This window comes from Camellia sinensis, chromosome 7 (genome assembly GCF_055761805.1).
Source record: "Camellia sinensis isolate YWXY chromosome 7, ASM5576180v1, whole genome shotgun sequence".
In the NCBI taxonomy this organism is placed as follows: Eukaryota; Viridiplantae; Streptophyta; class Magnoliopsida; order Ericales; family Theaceae; genus Camellia; species Camellia sinensis.
The window spans coordinates 163,731,798-163,738,534 of NC_138967.1; positions in this window are offsets into that span (position 1 = coordinate 163,731,798).

Sequence of the window (6,737 nt, forward strand, 5' to 3'; positions counted from 1 at the left end):
CCACTCTGTCACGACCCAAACCCGGCCCTATGGGTTTAGTACCGTAACCGGCCAGTAATCCGAGATTACCGAAGGCCTACTTAACAGTAATACAGTAAAACAGAGTACAGGGCCTGGCGGAAGCCAATACAGTAATTAAACAATGTCCAATGAGCTGTGACAGTCTGTATGCCAAAAAGATTTTTCATGCATTCATACATAAACAGTACAGAAAGCATTCCGTCTGTACAAAACAGTACGGTCTATACAAAATTTACAATCACACAGTACAGGGACCTAATCCCTTGATAACGGTACGGTAACAGTCAGTCTATACAGAACAGTCAGACAGTATGGAGACAGGCGGGGGAAAAACAAACAAAACACCCCCAAGCCATAGCATGGCAACTCGGAACCTCGCAGTGAGGCACAAAGGCTGGCTTGACAAAACTGGAGTTACCCTGACGCTCCTAGCTCCGATCTGGTGCCTGTACACCTACATATATATATGAGCAGTGAGCTAAAGCCCAGTGAATAACATAAAGCGTAAAGGGGTTTAGAATGAATGCCCTTACAGTAATGAAAACAGTTCAGTTCAATCAGTATTTCAGTTGTTCAGTACAGTAAACAGTCATATGTGGTACACCCATTAGCATAACAGTAACAGTAGGTCTTGAAAGACCGAACAGTAATGATGGCCATCAGTCAGTAAACAGTAGTGGTTCCACGAGGGAACCGACAGAGAATTCTGTCGCAGTAACAGTAACAGTAAACAGTAGGTACTAAGGATGCCACAGTACAGTTCAGAAATAAAGGACATACATTCATTCAGTAAATAATACCAGTTCAGTAAACAGTTCAGTTCAGTATTCAAAAGATAATCAGTTGAACATATCTTTACACAATTGTTACTCACAGAGTTCTGGGCTACAGTATGCTAGAGCGTGTCTCCCCAGTTGCCAACCCTACACAGTTCACAGGTTGAACACACACTAAGCTACACAGTTGGGCAATATCATAACTTAATCCCTAATTTGCCTTGGTGTGTTCTACAACGATATCCTCATCTAAATGCCTTAAACTAGGCCTAAGAATGCCTAGGATGGGATGAGGATGCAAAAATGCACATTTAAAAGCATTTTCAGGATTTTCAGAAAAACAGAGTCCCGCTCGAGCTCAGGTTTCCCCGCTCGAGCGTACAGGCAAACAAAGGTACACGCTCGAGCGCAAACTTTCCCGCTCGAGCGTACTGTAAAAGTACTGGATGGGTGAAATCCCCGCTCGACGCCCGCTCGAGCTTGAGACATGACTCCGCTCGAGCGCCCAATACTCCGCTCGAGCGGACTGTAAAACAGTGCAAGATGCTGGAAGCTCGATTTTCCCGCTCGAGCGGCACTTCCCCCGCTCGAGTGGACGACTGAAATCTGGAAATCCCAGATTCGAGCTCCAGGTCCAAAACCAAGCTCAAAAGCATCAAAACCAATCCTCTTGGGCCCATTTTCTGGAAAACATTTAAAAACACATAGGACATCATGTTTCAAAGCGCAATTTGAGAAATCAAAGCCCAAGGGTGTTTAATTCAAACCCAATTTCAAACCAATTTCAAATCATTTTCAAGAACAATCTTCAAACATGACATGCATGATCTTAAATCATTTTCAAAGCTTTAATGCTGTTTCAAAAGAGCTCAAGCCGTCAAAACCAAGATGAACTCATGGAGTATGACCAAAAGATGGACATGCATGTGAGGTATGATGAACCACAACCTCAAAACTTCAATATATGTACATGCATGCAAAGATTGAGCTTCAATTCAACCACAATGAACCAAAACATGACTTAGTTCTACAATGAAGCATGAATCATGCAACAATCAACACAAAACATGGACAAGAAGACAATGGAGCTACCTTTAGTCTTGTAGTTCAAGAAGGGAGCTCAATATGCAATCACTTCAACAATTTCTTCAATTACCAAGCAATTCTACAAGCAAAATTGAGATGAAATCAACTCCTCAAGTCTCTCTCTCTCTAAGGTCGGCTAGGCACAATGAGAAATGGCTGATGAAATGTTCTTGGCTCAAGTATAATGAGCTCAAGGTATAGAGGTAGTGGCCCACTCAAGGTCAAAACGGTAATTAAGTCCAACTCTTTAATTAGCTTAATTTAATCTAATTTAATCATACCTAATCAGTTTTCAGATAATTATACTATAAAATCACATTAATTCTAAGGATCATTAAACATCAATCGATTCCGGATTCGGCCGCCGGTAAGGCCTTCAATTAGCAGTCTAAACATATAAGCATGAACAGATAATCATACAGTCAAACAGATAGAATGCAATTCAAACAGATGTATTCATTTAATTCAGTTTAAAGTTCGGTCAGTCAGTTCAGTACTTTAATCAGTTCAATTATCAGTCAGTTATCAGTCATTATCAGTTCCGTTTAGCAGTAATCGGTAATCAATCAGTCATTAATCAGTAATCAGTATGAGGGTTGTTACACCTTCGATCTCCACTCTACTCAAGTTGCGGGCTTGTGCCAATTGACAAGCACACCTGCAAGCTAAAGCTTTGCCTTGAAGTGGAGATGAAACTGTCCACCTTTTGGTCAGACCATCAATCAGTCTACCCCCAGAATCCCTCAACAGCACAACTATAAAGGCTTTCGACAAGCTATTTTTGATCGCCACATCACAGTTGATCTTGTAGGCTCTTGATTCAGGGGCCTGCCATTTTATAATCCTCCACAAAAATGCACCTCCAATCTGAGTTTGGGGTTCATCCCTACAAGCTGCCCTCTCAAACTCTAAAACAACCGCTCGAGCTCGAAATAAAGTCGAAGAGGGCTTTAGCGCAATATGGTTGAAAACAAAATTGTTTCAGTCCTTCCAAATAAACCACCCGATCTAGATAATGAGACTAATAAAAAGCTCCCACTCCTTGGACAACTCGAACTTGTCCAGTAACTCACTTGACCATTTGAGGATCAAGAGGTGTGGACCTCCATCAAAATTGAATTTTAGGCCACTTCTAAACCAAACAGCTCAAACCCACTCACACCCGAATAAAAGATGTTCAATTGTTTCCGGAAGTGTATGACAGAGTGGACAAAGCCAAGTTCCTGTGCATCTTCTTTGAAAAAGATTTTCCTTGGTTGTGAGCACATTTTTGCTCACACGCCACCAAAAGTGTCTGAGTTTTGGAGGGATATGGAGGGCCCAAATCCGTTTCCACATCTTTCCAGAAGGCTGAAAAGAAGTAGTAGGGGGTTGAGAGAGCTTGCTACTTGTCTCTGCCTGTGCAATTCTATAACCCGACTTCACCGAATATTCACCGATTTGCTCAAAATACCAAACCAGAGAGTTCGCAGTTGGTTCTAGAGCAATAGAGATGGAGCTTATGGCCTAAATTTCTACTTCAGAAATGCTACATTGTAATGAGCTTACCTTCAAAACCTTGGATAGAACATCAATTACATCTGAGACCTTCTGAATCGCAGTTTCCTCAGGTTTTGGGGAGGTCACTTGAAACCCCGGAATTGAGGGAATCCATTTGTCGTCCCAGAATTGGATATTAGACCCACTATTCACTTGCCAACGAATACCCTGGTGGAGAATGCTCCTACCTTGTAGAAGACTTGCCCAAGCCCATGACGCCCGTCGACCTTTCGTAGCTTGCATAAAGGTGGAGTGGGGGAAGTAGATGCCTTTGAATATACGAGCACAAAAAGAGTGAGGATATTTCACTAAGCGCCACCCTTATCGAGCCAGGAAAGCCAAGTTGAAAGAGTTGAGATCCCGAAACCCCAGCCCACCTTCAAATTTTGACAGACCCATGAGTCCCCATCCTATCCAATGGATCCCTTTTCCCTCCGGATCTTCTTCTCACCAGAAGTTGCTGATATAGGAATTTAATTTGGCACAAAACTTCTTTGGAAAAGCGAGACAGGCCATTGCATATGCAGGTATAGCTTGAACCACAGCTTTAATGAGAACTTCCTTTCCCGCTGGGGATAGCAACTTTTGCTTCCACCCTTGTAGCTTTGAGAGAACCTTCTCGATGATAAACTCATAGGCTTCTGCTTTCAATCTTCCCCAAAATGAGGGCAAACCTAAATACTTTGCATCTGGCTGGGACATGCGAAAAGTCGATAAGTTACATATCGAGTTACACACTGCTGGAGGAGGATTGTGAGAGAATTGCATACTGGACTTTTCGAAATTGATCACCTGGCCTGAGGCCTCAGAGTAAATCCGAATAAGATTCAACACATGTTGACACTCAATGACCTCTGCTTTTAGAAACAGAAGTATGTCATCAGCAAACAATAAATGAGAAAGGGTTGGCAATGTCGTGTGATCCGCAAACTGAAAATATGTTTTGTGAGAAGACCGCGAGTAAGGAGATTGGAGAACACATCCACAACCAAGATAAATAAGTAAGGAGACAGAGGGTCACCTTGTCACAGCCCACGAGTAGGAATAAAGGAGGTCCGTTTTTCACCATTGACAACAATAGAAAACGATACCGTAGTCACAGATTCCATAATCCATTGAATCCAAATAGGGTGGAAGCCCAGTTTTCGCAGAACTTCAAATAAAAAATCCCACTCAATGTAGTCATAGGCTTTGTTAAAGTCGAGCTTAATGGCCATATTTCCCAATTTGCCGCTCATCTTAAGTTTCAAGGAATGAAAAGCCTCATGAGCCACTAGAATATTGTCTTGAATCAGGCGCCTAGGAACAAAAGCGGATTGATTTGGAGAGATGAGGCTTTTGAGGATTTTCTTCAACCGATTTGCAAGGATCTTGGTGATAATTTTAAGATTGAAATTGCAGAGACTAATGGGCCGAAATTGCGAGATTTTAACTGGGTCGGCCACCTTTGGGATCAAAACTAGATTTGTTCGGTTTAATTCTTTAAGCAAATGACCTCCTAGGAAAAAGCTCTTCACTGCTGAACAAACATGCTCTCCAACTTCCTGCCAATAAGTTTGATAGAAAAATCCCGGAAAGCCATCCGGCCCAGGAGCTCTAAGTGCACCCAATTGAAAAACTACGGTTCGGATTTCTGCATCACACACTGGAGCTATCAAAAGACTATTCATGTCTGTTGTAACCAACAACTCGACCACTGATAATGCTTCCCCAAAATCCTGATGCCCAACACTAGTGAAGAGATTTGTGAAATAACCATGCAAATGGTGATCAATCTCCAGATCAGTAGTTAGACAAGTGTCATCCTCAGATTGAGGTTGGAGAATCTGATTCCTTTGTCTCCTTCGAACCATAGAAGCGTGGAAAAAGCTTGAGTTCTTATCCCCATAATTAAGCCAGTAGATTCGTGACCGTTGGTGCAAATACATTTCTTCCCGAGCCAACAAAAGTTCCAAATCAGATTTAATTTGATTCTGAAGATGCAGATTGGGATCCGAGACCGGTTGGATTTGAAGAGCTGCCAGCTCCGACTTGAGGCGGGTAATCTGAATTTTGTTATTTCCGAAAGTTTCCTTACTCCACACTCTAAGCCCATCCCGACAAGCCTGAAGTCTCTTAACTAGTTGGAACATAGGAGAACCACCTTGGCTATCAGCCCATTTTGTCTTAATCACTTCCGTACAAGAAGGGCTTGTGGACCACATTGATTCGAATTTAAAAATCCTGGGAATCTTTTTAAGAGGAACACAACAATTAAGGACCAGCGGACAATGATCAGACTTGAATTGAATTTCATGAAATACCTGAGCATACGGGAATAGAGCCCTCCAATCAACAGTAGCAACCGCTCGATCCAACTGTTCCCGGACATTCCTTTCTCCTTGCTGATTATTTGTCCAAGTAAACGGGGCCCCTTTGAATTCCAAATCCATTAAAGCACAATCAGAGAGTAACTTGGAAAAAAACTGAAGCTGACTAATTTGGCACTCCGCTCCACCCTCTTTTCTGTTATCATCCCGATCTCATTAAAGTCGCCAATACAAACCCAGGATACTCATTTTGCTCCGCCATGCACTTGAATTGTCCCCAGAAAGTCAGACGACGAGTTGGTGGGGCATGCATAAATGTGATAGCCCAACAGGGAGATATTGTGGATGAAGATATGATCGCCTTGATCAGATAAGTCGATTTAAAATGAACATCGAGCTACAAATCAACTGATCACCATAGAGCTAAGCCCCGGATAGGCCCTCAGGTTCAACGTAACATTTGTTGGTAAATTGAAGTCGTTTGCGAATTCTATCTAAATAAACTGATTTATTTTTGGTCTTCATGAGAAATACTACTTTGGGACGATGGGTAGGAACCAACCCTCGGAAGATATGGACTGTCAGAGGTCATCCCAACCCCTGACAGTTCCAGCTTAAAATCAACATGGTGGGAATGGCTGTTTCAGGCCAGCCACCAAAGCCGATGCAACCTCGGTATTAAGATTTTCGGAGGGGTACGTACTTAGGACTTGTGTGCAACATTTATCATACTCTAAAGTGGAGGTACCCAGCGCAGACCCACCTTGAGTTCCATCCGAGAAAGCAGGATCTATATCCACTTTGACATCAAATAAATCACTAACTTCATCTTGGTGGCCCCTGCGACCTCTCTTATTACCTCGACCTCGGCCAAGGGTAGTATAGGGCTTGCGGGAGGCTGTCGAACTGATGCTCGCCTTTCTACCTGGGAATGTTTGAAGCTCAGTGCCCTTGATCAATTTGGTCTGTCTACCGAAACACTCAGAATCTGGTTGGGCCTTGCGTT